The following is a 16,748-nucleotide window of genomic DNA, read 5'->3' on the forward strand; positions in this document are numbered from 1 at the left end:
ATGTCTTCTCAGACTTAGGAAAGGTTAATAAAATGAAAAATTACATTAATTTCAGAAGAAGAGAGGTAGGCTAAAGAGTGAAGTGAAAAAGGCATTTGTGTTTCTCTTCCTATTTAGTGATGAATTATTTGATTCACTTGAAGATCTTAGTGTCATTTTTGCAGATAAATAATGGGATAGATTTTGACCCCATTCAATGGCTATTTTTATTTCCTCAATATATTAATTACCAAAACCTGTTTCCTTCACAAGTAAAATTAAAGATAAACGTTGTTTCTCGAAAGCCTACCGTTCTCAATGCTAAACGTTCTGAAGCTATCCTCTGTAGGAAGTAATGCACAGAATTGCTGAAACGTAATGGAAAAGGAGAAAGAGGATCGTAACAGAACTACATACCTCTAAAAGCAGTGCTGCCTTCTTGCCATACTATGTTTGTATTTTGCCGGCTGATAAAACACCATTTTCAGTAGAAATTCCTCAGCTGTTGTTATCTCCAAGTTTTAAAAGTAATATACGCATATTTTTTTCCTTCAAACATGTAATGACCGCTTATGCAATGCTCACCGCAAGAGCTCTATGTCTTGCTACTCTGAATATTAGTATACTGCGGAATTCTATAGAGACCAGTCTGTCAATTAAAAAGACCAACTGTGATCTCAAAAAGATTTTGAAAACTTTAAATGAAATCCATAATCCCATTCGCTTTCCCCATTCTACAGAAAAAAACCTCATCAGCATGTGGAACAGTGAGAGGATGCAAACTGAGCCAAAGCTCAGCTAAATCATGAACAGAAATATGAAATAGTTTGCCTGCAACACTAAGGGCTTGCACTCAGCAACCTATGTCCCAAATGATAAAGAAAGAAGCGAACATTTTTGAAGCATAAAGAGTGGCTTTCATGTCTCAGCATGCACATAGCATTTCCACACTGAACCCTCCCCATCATTTATCACCAATAGTTCTGCCTTTATCTCCGAGCGTATTCTCCCCACTTACATCTGATTTCCAGTTTGCCCAGGGTTAGCAAGAAAATGCAGAATCCTAATTCTGGAAAAGTCGAGAAAAGATGTGCATTTTTAAACATAAAACCAGTGTTTCCTCAGAATCTGTCTAAAGAAACAGAAATAGAATGGCATTCAACTTGAAATGCATTCGTGACGTTTTCTCTACAGATGCTACAATTGTGAATTCATTTAAATCTGGATACAAGATCTGAGTTTTACATAATGACAGATTTACATAAAACAATAAAAGAAAAAATCACCATTAAGTGAAACAGTAAGAAGTTACAAATGATAAAAATGTGAATGAGTCATGAAAAGGGAGGAAACAGATGCACACACCATAATATCTTCAATTTCAGCTATGGTATCTCACCGGTAGGAGCAAGTACAAGGTCATTATAAAGCTGCAACAGTTAAGAAGGGAACAAGAGGTACATTGTGCGGTGTTCAGCTCCGGAGTGGGGAGGAGGGGGTACAGAGGTTGAAGAGATGAAAAACGTTTTTTGTAATCCAAAGAATGCAGCAAAATTCAAGGATCCCAGTGATAACTCCGTCATCATATTTTTTTTTCCCTGTATGGACGCAATCCAAAGACAGGATGAAAGGCGTACGCACAGTAACTCGAAACACATGAGCAAAGCAATGAAAATGAGAGATGCAACACATCTCATTTGAAATTATTTCTCCCCTCAATGAGAACTTCCCCAAAAGTCAGAGAAAAAGCACTCCAAACCAGAGCTCCTTTTAGACAGTATCTAGGAACTTGTTCCACCTCCTCATTCTTTCCAGTAGATAGTAGCTGCACAGATTGGAACAGAGAAAAAAGAACACTAAAAGAGATCAATGGACAAGATATTCTCTGATTCATGACCCACGACTTTGAGATGGAAACAAAATTCCACCCTGATTTACATGGCAGGAAAGTAGATCAGGGAGGGGTACTTCATCCTCAGTTTTTGAGTGAAGATAGTAGAAGCACCTCCTAGGAGGGTTAAAGACTTCTGCTCTGTGTAATTCTGCATAATGCAAGCCACAAATCACGTAGGAGTTACTCGGATTTGCAGGACACAAGTGAGGCCTGAATGCTTAAACACTAAGAAAACGTGATGCTGATGCTTATTAAGGACAAGAAATTGAGCTGTCTGGCATGACATGCACAATGAAATACAGAGTGAGAAACTAATTCCTTTGGAAGAACACACATCTCTCATCGTCCTTACCATCCTCCTTCAAAAATCTACCACTTCTATTACATTCTGAGATGAGGGAAACAGACCACAGGGATGATCCAAAATGAGTGAACTACAGATTTATATAGGGGTATAAAGTTTTTCTTCTAACCTTTTATTTATATTTGACTGACATTGGACAAAAGTGATGATCATCCAGTTTCAACCCCCTGCTATGTGCAGGGTCACCAACCACCAGACCAGGCTGCCCAGAGCCACATCCAGCCTGGCCTTGAAAGCCTCCAGGGATGGGGCATCCACAGCCTCTATGGGCAACCTGTTCCAGTACGTCACCACTCTCCGTGTGAAAAACCTTCTCCTAATATCTAACCTAAACCTCCCATGTCTCAGTTTCAAACCATTCCTCCTTGTCCTATCACTGTCCACCCTTGTAAACAGCCGTTCCTTCTCCTGTTTATACTCTCCTTTCAAGTACTGGAAGGCCACAATGAGGTCTCCCCAGAGCCTTCTCATTTCCAAGCTAAACAATCCCAGTTCCCTCAACCTTTCCTCACAGGAGAGGTGCTCCAGCCCTCTGATCATCTTAGTGGCCCTCCTCTGGATCCGCTCCAAGAGCTCCACATCCTTCCTGTACTGTTCCTTTGTATTACACCCTAAAACAGACAGCAAAGTGAAATAACATAAAAGCAGCTAATTATTGCAGTGATGTTTATGAGGAAAAACTACTGGTTTACTCCAAAGAAGTAAGGTACACAAGTAAGTTTCCCCATGTGACAACGGGCAAGCATCATCTTGATGAAATTTTTGTGTGCACATATATCCTGTTGTGGTACAACAGTGGAATTCAAAGAGTACAATTTGCATATCTCATTACAAAGTGACAGATAAGGAGTGACACTCTAGTCACCTGGCGACCAGCCAGGGACTTGCTGCACTGAAAGGAATTTACTCAGTAGCACTCACAACAAATGCATAGATAAATTTAACTATGTTCCATTCACAGACTGCAGAACACACTGTAGTAGTGAGTTTCCTATACTTGCTTCACCATCTTAATTTACACCACAGAACAGAGGACTCAAACCAACGTGAGTAATTACTGCCAGTGCATAATCTGACAGTATATATTTGTATGGTTTTTAATTCAAAGTTCTGATGTTTCTACTATGTCAAGAATTAATTACACTGTCATAAAAGTCATTATCTGATACTGCTTCCTTTTCTGGTCATCTCTTCTGGATATTTAGCAGTGTTACAATTGCCAAATTGGGGATATCTCCTTACATGCAGCATTATGTTTTCAACGTGCACAGACATCACTTGTACAAAGAGGCAGCTGCAGCCTGCTGTCCCAAAACCCACACAGCCAGAGTTGACTGATGGCAGGTCACCAATGAACTATTGCTGGCATAGAGCTGTCCTAGAAGGTCTGACAACTAGGAGCCAGTGACAAAAGTCTCCTCTTATTCAGGACATTCTCCTCAGAGGCAGGATGGTCTCATGTCTTTTCCATGCACAGGTGGAGAGGAGATGCATATGGGAATCAGATCATCATATGAATGGTAAACTTGGCAGGACCATGACAGGCCTGCTCCAGAACACAACTATCTTGGGAAAGCTAATGTTGCACAGAACAGGGTAGCTGGGATCTTGCTCAGAGGAAGTGATATCAGAATATCCACACACACTTAGGAAACTCTTTAAGCTCTAGGGTTCTTGGTGTGCTTCACGTACAAACACTTTCAGGAAGGAGAAGGAAAACTCTTATTTGACGTTTGTCATAACTTCTTACCCTCAAGTGAAGACAGGTTATGCAGAGGGCTCAGTGCAATCTGCTGCTCCAGGCATAAGGGCCAGCTCTGCTGACAAGGTCACTTGCTGGAAAAAGAAAAAGAAACGTTATAAAATAGTAAAACTATCTCAAGAGTGAGGCTACAGTTCCCCCCTCTTCCCTTCAATGCTTTTGAAAACAAGTGCTTCTCTAGCCTGGGTAGGCAGACTAAGAAAAACGTAGTGTAACAGTCAGCTACACAAAACTAGAATATCTTTCTTCCAACAGTTCCAAAGGAACACAGAGTATTGTACTTCATTTGCTGCATTTCTTTTTAACCAGGTGTGACATCTTCCTGCTATAAATAGCTAAATGTGGTAAACAGCATTTCATCAGCTCTCCAGAACGTTATGAAATATTGGACATTACACTAGGTAGTCATGAGCATCTGCCACTGCTATACTGTAAATATAAGAGCTTGTGAAATAATCTTCTTTCCTCATTTTCTTCTTAATGAAAATAATCCTTAAACTGGAAGTCTACCAAATACAAAAACCCCCATGTGCATACAGACTGTATGAACTGCATACACTGACTCCCTTGTAGTGGTAAATCTCAGTTAACGTACACATACATACGGAAAAGTAGGCAAAAGGTAACAAATCCTGAACAGCTGACTAAGACTAATATTAATCAGCTTGCAAGGGCTGCTTACTACAATTATGCTTAACAGCGTGATGGTGCCAGGCCTACAAACATTGCCTAATACTATGTCATAGTCAGGGAGAACATGTGAAAAGTCATTTTTAAACACCTGTAGAAGAGTTTCTGAATAATACTTCAATTGTCATATTTGTTATATTGAATGCTAATTAGAAACTTCACTTCGACAGCAGAGTATACTAGCTCTGAAACAAGCAAGCTTCCCTTGCATCTTTTAGCTTGTCCTCTTCCACTGCTGTGAGGCACTGAATATTGCCAATGCAAACTGCTTTTCCCCTAGTATTTGCCATAGATTCAACAACCAACAACTCCAGCACAGCATGTTCTAAGTAGACAGAAAACAACAGCAAGAAACCTCTTAAAGATCTAGAGAGGAAAGACTGGTATATTGTAACACTAGACCACAAGCGCCATGCAGTGAAGACTTCCAGGTGACCGTAAGTGCTTTTTGGTGACTTTATGCCTCTCAGCAGAGAGACTATACTTTCACACAAGGAAGCACTAACATCCTTAGCATAGTTGCTAGCACTTACGTTCCAGAACATTGCTTTGAATCTTCCATTCAGGTTTTTTCACCAAGTAGTCATAACTAGAATCAAACTGTCACAGATAAAGCTGAACATTCATCTGACCCATCACGTCACGTTGTATCACAGGTGTCTAAGCTTCAGTTACTTACTGAACTCCATACACACATTAGATTATAATAAACTTGACTGTAGGACACAGACATACTTGCTTGAATTTTGATGAGGAAGGGAAGAGCAAAGAGTAGAGAAAGGAGTAGGAAGAAAAGGAACAGCACCTCATCCTGAACAGAGAGGCCAGCTTCGAGGTGGTTGTCCTCACCAGTGCCAACTGATCAGCCGCCAAGATACCAGAAGCAAGCACTTCAATTGCCATTCCTTGCAAGCTATTCCACAATATCTTAAACAAAAGGATAAGAGCAGTGGGTTTTTGCCCTGAGAGTTGAGCCACTATGATGCAGATCCGGCAGTAGCGTCTGATATTCCACTCAAACAGAGACCTATTATCTTTAGCTCTGCTGCAGCACTGAAGCTCTTCTTAGAGCACTTTACAAACCCAGTGCAAAGGAGTAAGGATAAGAGCCACATTGTGTCCTTAGGGACCCCTAGTAAATCAGATTCTCAACATCAGCCACTTCCTCCTTGTTTTCCTCAAGCCATATGGCTTCCTGACAAAATCTCTGCAAACAATAAATCCATTAATCAAGCCACTGTTGGAGGAAAAGATTTTTCTATTCCCTTCATCAATCCAGACATCTTAGCAGAGAAGTTTTATGTATTTTAGTCAGAAAAAAAAAAAAAAAAAGAGGTCCTATTGATGTCCCAGGGAAAATACTAGAAGTATTCTTGTGCTCACACTGCAGACTTGTAGTTCGGAGCCTTAAATCAAGTACTTACTTGTAACAGACCCTGACTTGTTAAAAGATGTAAAAAGATGCAGGGGGGAAAAAAGAAATTAATAATAAAAATGCACGTCAGTTGAACTAACAAGAAAAGCATCCAGTCCCATTAAATGTAAGAGCAGGGATCCAATATGAGCCACTGACTAGGTTCCCTAGCGTACAGGGTCAAAAAACAACCTATTTCTTTTCAATCAGCAGAAGTTGATAGGCATTAAAAGTCATATTTTATTCCTACTATGTGCTAAGTAGACGTATGTGTGCAAATGCCAGAAGTAGCCTACAGGAGTCTAACAGAAACACCTACCAATGAAAGATGCTACAACACAGGACTTTGCAAGAGGTCAGCTTATTTATCAAGGTGAACCATGATGGCCAATTCCAACAGGATACATAAAATAACTCCAGATTGGTAAAATCACATGGATGATAATTTTATTCTCAGATCAAGAGAAGAACACACACTGCACCTACAAGGATCTCAATGGTAGGGTGAAAGCATAAAACCACTAAGATTTCTAGCTCTTTTAAGCAGGAAAACTCTCTTTCTTGCAGGTGGGACGTTCTCCCTCTCAGGAGAAACTGGGGAGATGAATTGAAAAACAACATAAACAAACAAAGAAAACTAAGCATGATCACTGCTTCACAAAACTGAATAAACTTAGACTCTGGTTCAGTTTGGGGATGAGAAGTATGCAAGCCTAAAGCTGCTGCGGGATGAAATTCTGTTTTATACACACACACACACATATGTATACGCGTATATATCTGTAAACACTGTTGGGTAAGGGCTGCTCTCATGATAATGCCTGCTACTTTATGATGCAGGCTCACAATGTCAGAAGTGGATGTTACTGGCACGACAGTAGAGGCTGTACCTTCCCAATGATATCCCATCACATTTTGCTGCCACATGACAGATGGCAGCAGAGGGGCAGTCTGAGAACATGGCATTTGATATGGAAGTGCGGATGAAGCAACTGCATGGAGTTGAATGAATTTAATTCCTCCACACAGAAAAATTGTAATTATCAACATTCATTAACACCTGCTGAACATTTATGGAGACCAAACAGTGTGTGTGAGCACAGTGAGGTGGTGGGTTGAGTTTTCCAGCAGTGGTGACAGTGGGTGACAGCTACTGGTGCAGACTTTGCTAAGCGCAGCATGCATGTTCCTGTTCATCTCTGGAAAAATTGCATAGGTAATGGCAGTTTTTTCAACTACCAATTGCTGAAAAACAGCATTTTGTAGCTGAGAATCTGCACTATCAAACAGTGCTATTATGCTTTTTGTCAGAGTTTCCATGGAAATAATAGGTCACACTGATAGTAACACTTCCTATGTGTATAATGTAAATATACAGTAAAACATACCCTTTCCTCCTACTCAATGGGCTCAAAGAGGGTAAGAAACTGAGAATTCAAAAGCATACGAGAGATGACAGAGGAAATAAAGACCTAACTTTCTTTACTTGTAATAGCAACTTTTGAGTAGAGCATTCTTGAATTCTCAGACGTCACTGAGACACATGTGGACTCTCTTCTCCCTGGCGACCCCAAGCAACTATTTGCATTGCACCTTGGAGCCTACCCAGCAAGAAGAGAAGAGAGATCCTAATGATGACAGAGGAAGAGAGAAACAAATACGTCATCTGAGTATATGACTGCATGCATGAGCAAGAAGCTCATGGAAGAAGACAGTCTACAAAACGTGAAAAAGGAGTATAGTTGCATGTGAGAAATATAGGAACCCTGTCAGATCATGCAGGGACACAACAAGGAAGGCTAAGGCGCTTTTGGAGTTAAATCTGATGGAGGTCAAGGACAAGAAAGACTTCTTTAAGCATGTCTATAGCAAAAGGAAGATTAGGGAATGCTGGACTAGCTGAGTGCCCAGGTAATGAAGGACACCGAAAAGGCAGAGTTAATGAATGCTTCCTTTGCTTCAGTCTTTACTTCTAGGACTGCCTCTTAAGAATCCCAGATCTTGGAGATAAGAGAGAGTCTGAAAAAAATGAAGATTTCCCCTTGGTGAAGGACAATTGGTCAGGTATCGTTTAGGCAAACTCTATGCGAACAAATCCATGGGCCCTAATGGGATGCACCCACAGGACTGAGAGAGCTGGCAGAAGTGACTGTCAAGCCTCTATCATCTTTAAGAGATCATGGAGAACAGGAGAGGTGCCTGAAGACTGGAAAAAAGCTGACATTGTTCCATCTTCAGAAAGTTACAAGAAGGAGGATCCAGAAAACTACAAGCCACTCAGCCTCACCTCTGTTCCTAGGAAGGCAACGGAGTAAACTTATTCTGGATGTCATCTCTCAGCAAACGGAGGGGAAAGTCATCAGGATGCATTCATCAATGGGAAATCATGCTTATCCAACCAAGTAGCCTTGTATGATATCATGGCAAGCTGGTTAGATAAGGGGAGAGCAGTGAATATAGTCTACCTTGACTTCAGCAAGGTTTCCGATACTGTATTCCATAACATCCTCGTAGGTAAGCTTTGGAAGTATGGGATAGATAAGTACACAGCAAGGTGGATTGAGAACAAGCAGGGCTCAGAGGGTTATGATCAGTGGTGCAGTGTAATTGGAAGCCTGTAGCTAGTGGTATTCCCCAAAGATTGGTACTGGGTCTGGTTTTGTTCAACAAATTCATCAGTGATCTGAATGAGTGGATAGAGAGCACCCTCAGCAAATTTCCTGATAATACAAAGCTGGTAGGAGTGGCTGACACACCAGAAGGCTGTGCTGCCATTCAACGAGATCTGAATGGGCTGGAGAGTGGACCAAAAGGAATTTAATGAAGTTCAGCAAGGATAAGAGAAAGGTACAGCTGCACACATTGCTACAAGTTAGGAGCTGACCTGATGGAAAAGAGCTCTGTGGAGAAGGACATATGGTTGACCACAAGTCTGAAGAGTGCCCTTGTGGCTACAAAGGCCAATATAATTTCAGAGTGTATTAAAAAGAACATGGCCAGCAGGTCAAGGCAGGTGATCCTCTCCCCCTGCTCAAATAAGGCTACATTTAGAACATGCGCTTCCCTGTTAAAGAAAACAGGGATCTTATTGAGAGAGTCCAGCAGAGGGCCACAAAGATGACAAGGGACCTGATCTCCCTTACAAGGAAAGGGTGAGACCTGTGGCCAGTCAGCATAAAGAGTAGACCCCAGGAGGAATCTTCTCAGTGCTTACAAATATCTAATGGACAGGAGTCAAGTAGATGGCATTAGACTCTTTCTAATGATGTCCACTGACAGAACAAGGGCCAATGGGCGCAAACTGGAACAGAACAAGTTACATCTGAACATGAGGAAAAGCTTCTTTATTTTAAGGGTAGCAGAGTACTGGAACAGGCTGTCCATTGAGGCTGCGGAGTCTCTTCTAAAGATATCTAGAACTCACCTGAATGCTTTCCTGTGTAACCTGCTATAAGGAACCTGCCTTAGGAAAGAGGAGGTTAGATTAGATGACCTCCAGAGGCCAACTCCAATCCCTGCAGTTCTGTGATTGTCAAAAAAAAAAAAAAAAAAAAAAAAAAAAAAAGAAGAAGAAGAGGCACCTGCAAATTGAATGCCATGGTTTTGTAATTTTTGCTATTGGTATTCCACACCATTACATCATGCAGAGCACAGAGAAGAAGAACTACACATACTAGAGGACCTGTCCTAGAGCACCTCACAGTCAGAGAGGGAAATAAATCACGGAAGAGATGCTCACTCTCTCTCACTGCCTGGCAGCAGGTGTGGGTGTGCTTCCAAGCTGTGGCACCTTCCATTTCAAAGTAGGCTTCTCAGTCTTCAGAAAACTCTGTTATTTTACTTGATTTATTAGCCTCAATTTCAATTTGATTGTATTACAGTGTGTTATCTTGTATTCCAATATCATCGTTAGTAAAATAAGTTTTCTTCCTTAGATCATAGCTGCTGTTCTGTTTGTTTCTTTGAGCCCAGCTCCCATCTCCTGACCCCTTCCCATTTTTTGGGGGGCCAGGGGGCCCATGGGCCTACCGCCCCCATCACAGACATGGACTGATTTAGATAACTCCATGACACTGAACAAGTGTTGGCCACCTCTTCAGAGAATATGAAACTCCAGAATGGCTGTTTTGACTATCTGTTCCCACTGATGTTTTTTCCATAACTTCCTGGACTAAACTTTCATTACTCAACAGCCTGCAGTGGGGAAGGAGTATTAGTAAGAAAAAATTACTTTCAGACTCAGGTGGCCTCTTCCATTTGCACATTTCTAAAGGAACCATGAAACGTCCACTCATTGAACGGAAAACAGGATTGATATGGCAACAATTCTTTCTAAACTTAGAACTTGTATTTCACCTCCATCCCCTAACAGCTGTTCTTTGGTTTACCAAATGACAGTCTCTGTCTCCCAACTCAAGAGAAAAAAAGGAATCCCCAGCTGAAAGCATATTTAAGAGAAACAAGAAGCAGTTTACAATGATGAAAAAGACCTTACTGAGAAATAGCACTACAAAAGGAAGCAAGCTGACTTTTCAAAAGTCTTTTACATTTAAATACAGGAAAGCAGTAATCCTTGACTACAAGCAGGAAATCTTTAAAATGAAAGCCATTTCTGTCTTTGTTGAAGTTGAGTAGTAATTAGCCATAAAGTAGAAGCATATGGAAACAGGAATCTCAAAACTGAATCATTATCAGCAAGTAAACATCTGTACTTTTAGCAGGGTCAGAACATTTTGGTCAGTTCTATGGAGTAATGGGAGAACCATGAAGTCAACTTATATCTCCATCAAGGTAATGATGAGTCTGAAATGCTGCAGACATCATATGGAACCTACAGCTACAAATTATTAACCTGAAGGTCACAATTTAAGAAGATACACTACTGTATCCAAAGTACAAATAGATCTGTTAATACCTTGAGGCTGTGATGAAAGGTAAGTACTGGAGAGAGCAGCAAGGAAGATTGGACGCTGCAAGCTAAGGAGGTCTTTGCTACATCTGGGTCCTATAGTCTCAATTATCTTCTCATCACAATTAATCAAAAATTATCCATCAGCAACTATATAATGACCTACATAAAAATAAATCTGAGATTGCTGCATAGCTCCATTACATGACCCTAAGACCTTCTCTCCTTTCGTGCAATTCAAATTGGAAGAATATCACCATAATAGCACAGAAATCAGCAATTCTTTTACATGCCAGCATATTTCTTTTCTTAAGACAGCATGAACTGCAGCATTACACTTACAGATAGGAGACCTGCTTTTGATTGTTTCCTGCAGGAAAAATTTACTTTTTTATTGACTTTTTCCAAGTGGGTCCATGAAAACCTAATGAGGTTCAACAACACCAAGTGCAAGGTGCTACACTTGGGTTGGGGTAATCCCAGGTATTTATACAAACTAAGGGAAGATCTCCTTGAGAGCAGCCCCACAGAGAAGGACTTGGGGGTCATGGTGGAAGAGTAGCTGGACATGAGCCAGCAGTGTGTGCTTGCAGCATGGAAGGCCAACTGTGTTCTGGGCTGCATTAAGAAAGGGGTGGCCAGCAGGGAGAGGGAGGCGATTGTCCCCCTCTACTCAGCTCCTGTGACACCCTATCTGGAATACTGTGTCCAGGCCTGGGGCCTTCAGTACGGGAAGGATGTGAAGCTCTTGGAGCAGGTCCAGAGGAGGACCACTAAGACAATCAGAGGGCTGGGCTTGGTTAGCTTGGAAAAGAAAAGGCTCTGGGGAAACCTCATTGTGGCCTTCCAGTACTTGAAGGGAGTGTATAAACAGGAGGGGGAATGGCTGTTTACAATGGTAGACAGCAACAGGACAAGGGGAAATGGTTTTAAACTGAGACAGGGGAGGGGTTCAGGTTCGATATTAGGAGGAAGTTTTTCCATTCAGAAGGTGGTGACGCACTGGAACAGGCTGCCCAAGGAGGTTGTGGATGCCCCATGCCTGGAGGCATTCAAGGCCAGGCTGGATGTGGCTTTGCAAATCAGGGACACTCTTTTCTGCTTCCACGGCATCATTCTGTATTTGTCTTGTTTTTATAGGAACAGTGAAGTCAAGTGGTTCCCAAAATCCACATCAGAAAGATGGAAGATATCACAGCAGTCACTACAAATTATTTGTAAACTTAAATCAGATTGGTTTAGGAATTAACCAAAGCCAACTAAAAAAAATCTAGTTTGACATCATTTCCGTCTCCAACACAGGCAGGAATACTATGTCACTGTATTTTTTTCTTTCAAAAGCATTAACTGGAAACGTTATCATGCAAAAAAGTGATTTCTCACAGGGTTTAAGGGTTACCTTAAGCTAACTTTTAAATGCAGTTCTACCTTACTCCCAGTAATTCCCAGATTCCCATCTTTTTTTAATTACATAGGGAAAAACTGAAACACAGAAGACTGTGTAAGTAGCAGCAAAACTGCCAGCAGATAGAAAAACTGCTTGTTTTCTAAGGGCCTAGAACAGTTCATTTTGTGATTTCCATCTTGCATGCAGTGCATTTCAATCTCCGTATGTGATTCAAATGCATATAGTTCCATAAACACTCTGAAGTAGAAGTGAGTTCTGCAGTCAAAAATTGTACTTTCCATCTCTTCTTAACTGATGTGGCCGCCCTCAATTTATAGCGAGCTGAGTCAGAAATCAAATCCAGACTTAAAAGAATCAAAACCTTACATACTAATAGCGCAGCATAACACATGCACCAATGAAACTATAGCGCAAGCAGTTTCATACGGCTCACTAGAGCTAAAACGGTATAAAGGATCGGTGAATTCCTCCCTGCACACATCAACGCTTGTCTACAAAGAAAGGATTACACACTGAGACAAAATTTCCAGTCATACAGGACACCAGAAAGCCTGCCCCTTGTTCGCTTTTCTGCAGGTAAGGCCAAGTTACAGTGCAGAAGGGTCAAAGAGACTTGGCACACTTTCACCAGCACATTATAGGTCATTATTTCAAGTATTGGAAAAAAAAAAAAAAAGCACCTCACTAATTTAGATTTTATAGTGATGCATAAAAGGAAGTAGAAGGCAACAGTCTGAGAACACTTGTGCTCGCAAATAGCCATCTTCTATTAAATGAACTTCAGATATCTATAATTGAAAGCACACACTGAATAATAAAAGGTGAAAGTACTGAAATACAGCTGTTAGGCATTTCATTGGTTATAAAACCAGTCACAGATGGCAGCTGCAAAGAGGAACACTGGGCCTGAAATCTTGTAGATTTGTAGCTGTTTGTAAGCACTTGTTCTTGTTGATAAGGAGCGCCCTCCATCAGACCTTCAGCTAACCTCTGCTCTCCCTCCCCTTCAAGTATTTGAAGAAATGTTAGTGAGATCATTATGTTTAATTGTCATAATCCAATAAACATTACATAGTAGCAGTAGCTGCTAATATCAGATGTTTGTTTCATTCTTTGGAGCATTCATTTCTTACTTCATTACGCAGTCAGCAAAAAGCATCGACTACAACTTTTCCTTACCTTGCAATTAGCAATGAGGTGATGGAAGAAACACAAAGTTGACTTTTCCTGGTTTTGCTGCACTCCTCAGCAAGAATTTTTAATCAATTGTCTGGAAGTAATCTTTTCAGTGGAATGAATTTCATGGATGTTTGGACCTTGCATAAGGTGTATGTGTAAGACAGATGCAGGAGATGTAGAAAAAATTCTCTTTATATCACAAGCCATTACCTCCACCTCAAACAGCAGTAAGCAAAGCTATAGCATTTGTCTCAGCAAAGAGATTTACTTAAGAAAAACCGTGTAGAAAGCAATTAGACTCCCACGGTTTCAGAAGTAATAATGATCTCCTGTTAGACATTGACTAGTAGTTAATTATCATCTAGTAGAACTAAGACCAGCTTTAAAGAAATGGCCAATCAATGGACTACACCACTGAAGACTTGGAAATTTACAGTTTATTTGATAGCATACAAGTGTTTGCTTTACCAACTACAGAACTTAATTTGTATCAATGGCAACATAATTCTATATTTAAAAGGATGCTACATGTTTCCTGATAAGTATAACATGCCTGAAAAATAAAACCAAACCAGGCTGGTTGGTTTACAAGTGACAGCAGCAGCCTGCACCATCATCAAAACTGCAGAATTCTCACTCTCACAGAAGATCAGGAACAGGGATCTGGTCAGTCTCTTCACATCTCAAACCACCATGGTTGTTAAATGAAAATAATTCCAGCTATAAAAAAAATAACACCAATGCACTGCCCAGGGAGGTGGTGGAGTCACTGACCATGGGAGTGTTCAAGAAACGCTTGGATGTGGTGTTGAGGAATATGATTTAGCCAGGAAGTATTGGTAATGGTTGGACTAGATGATCTTCTAGGTCTTTTCCAACCTTGATAATTCTGTGATTCTGTGATACTTTTATCTGTTATTTCAGCTTGTTTTGCTAATTGCAACAGGATCTGAATCCTGCTTTTGAACTCTGAAGGGACACTTTCACTTGGCTTATGTTGGGCACTTAAAATTAAGTAATGTTTGTCTCCTACGGAAGTAAATAAATTATTGTTCAGTGAAGGAAAGGCATTTGGAATCTAGGTGGTGACTTCTATTTTGGCCTGACTGGAGGCAATGTGAGGACTACATATGACAACTAGAACCTCACTGTGTACCCCTTTCTGCTTCCCCATCGAAGAATGTTTCTTGGCTTGAAATGCTGATGAAGACAAGGCCTTGGAGTTAAGAAGGCAGCTGTCTCTCCTTCTGGAGTTCTAATTTTTGAGAAGACTATTCTAAGCTTTTTTTAATCTTTATTTTAATTTGGGTACATATTTCTCAATATTTCTCTACTGCTTTAGAAAGAAGGCAGAAAGAATGTGTGTGTGCACAGTCACTACTGCACACAAGATGCTGGTCTTAAAATAATTTAACTGAGGTCACAAGCAGTAATTTCTGACAAAGTTAATTTGCAACAGATAATAGCAATGGCATTTCAGTCATTTCAACTCTCCCCGGCCTAAAGTTTCCAAAACAAAACAAGGAAGGAGCTCTACTTTAAACATCTACTGCTTACATATGATCGTATATTCAACTACCTTAGTATCCCACCTCAGTCAATAGCCAGAGTAAAGCTCCCAGGTTTACTTAAGCACTGTGAAAGGAGTTCAACCACAAGCAATTTTACAATGGAAGCACAGTTTGAACTCCATAAACACTGGACAAGATTTCTTTGGACATCTTTCACTAAAAAGGCAGATTAGGAGTTACAAGCTCACATTCAAAGACTTAAGACACCTGAAAACTTGAGGTGTTTTAACTCACTACGCATCACAACAAACACCAAGCTTAAGGCAGCACAGCATTAACGAGCTTGGATTTACCAGTCTTGGCCCATTAGTTTAAAACTCAAGTGAAGACACTTCCACTGAAGCATTTTAATATGAATGGAGAATTGGTAAGAGGTGGTACAAAGTTACCACAGCTGAGCAGCTGCACCTTAGTTTGTTACTGTAACTCAGCGTCACAGTCCTCTCAGTCTCCTGAGCCTCTTCAGATGCTATGGAGAACGCAGTAAGACAGCTACTCCACTCCGGCACTCCAAGAAGGTAACATCTCTGGTTGAAGGCTATTTTACTACCTCTGCTACATTCTCCTATACTGCTGTTGTTCCCCCTGCTCCAAGCAGGCTTTTGTACATCACTCAGATTCCCTTCTTCCAAAGTGAAAGCAGTTTCTATTGCTGTAAAAGATACAAGAAGCAGTACTGACAGCATTTCCAAGAATACCTATAGTTCCCCACATTACTGATGTACCATGGTCTAACTGGAAATTGCTTTTATTTCACATCTTCACTTATTTTCATCATCATTTGCACACATGAATTAATCATAAAGTTTTGCTGTACTTTTACAGTCCCCCTGATTTTAGATTAAGGATCTCCAGTAGCTGTGATGAAAAGAAAGAAGGTTTTTACATTTACTCAGACACTGGACATCAGCTTGCTCAGTTCCTTCTTTCCTTCTGTCTCCCACTAATTCCCATGGTGACATAAGAGAATTCCACCCTCAAAAAAGAGACCAGCACAAAGCACTAATTATCACTTTTATAGCATTCACTCCCAAATCAAGCAGGAAGCTCTAACTCCCACAAGGAACCTCAATAACGCCCTTATAAGATGCAACTTTTCACATACTAGGTCCTTATGGAGATGCTACACAGACACATACAGTTCTACAGGGAAGAACATAGAGTAAAAATTGATACCGCTTCCTTTTGAAATAAACATTCTATGAAAAAACACAACTACAGTTATGCCATTAATATTAACTATTATGTGAAGAATATATATTAGACTCAATTTAAAACTAAGCTAAATAAGTATACAATGTAAAATGTAAGGTGGATTTCCGCAATGGCACCAACAGCATGCATTAAAACTTCCCTATTTTTAGCATCAGAGTCCTAGTGAAACTATTGCTGAATACATCAGTTTTAGAGCCATGTTCCAGAGATCAGCTACAAGGGCAGCAACACTACTCAGTAATCTTAATTTCTAAGCAGACACCCTGTGCTAAAGGAAATGGATTCAAAGCGTTCAGTAAGAGAAGTATTTATGGGAAATATTCAGAACTTAAACTGGGGGGAAAACAAGCAAAGTTAAAGACC

The 16,748-nt window shown here is 40.5% G+C and overlaps 1 protein-coding gene across 3 annotated transcripts in view; it reads right to left on the minus strand.

Moving 5' to 3' along the window:
• RASSF8 (Ras association domain family member 8) overlaps positions 1 to 16,748 on the minus strand; it is a 77,160-nt gene that overhangs the window by 34,957 nt on the left and 25,455 nt on the right. For 2 of the 3 annotated variants that reach the window (XM_015869035.3, XM_015869044.3), the window contains one exon: positions 3,988 to 4,073. The exons of the other annotated variant lie outside the window; for it this stretch is intronic. The gene's annotated coding sequence lies outside the window, so the exon portion shown is untranslated. The remainder of the gene's footprint in view (positions 1 to 3,987; positions 4,074 to 16,748) is intronic. 3 annotated transcript variants of the gene reach the window in all.

Source organism: Coturnix japonica, chromosome 1 (assembly GCF_054131305.1).
Source record: "Coturnix japonica strain WE chromosome 1, WE-NBRP24, whole genome shotgun sequence".
NCBI classification, from domain to species: domain Eukaryota; kingdom Metazoa; phylum Chordata; class Aves; order Galliformes; family Phasianidae; genus Coturnix; species Coturnix japonica.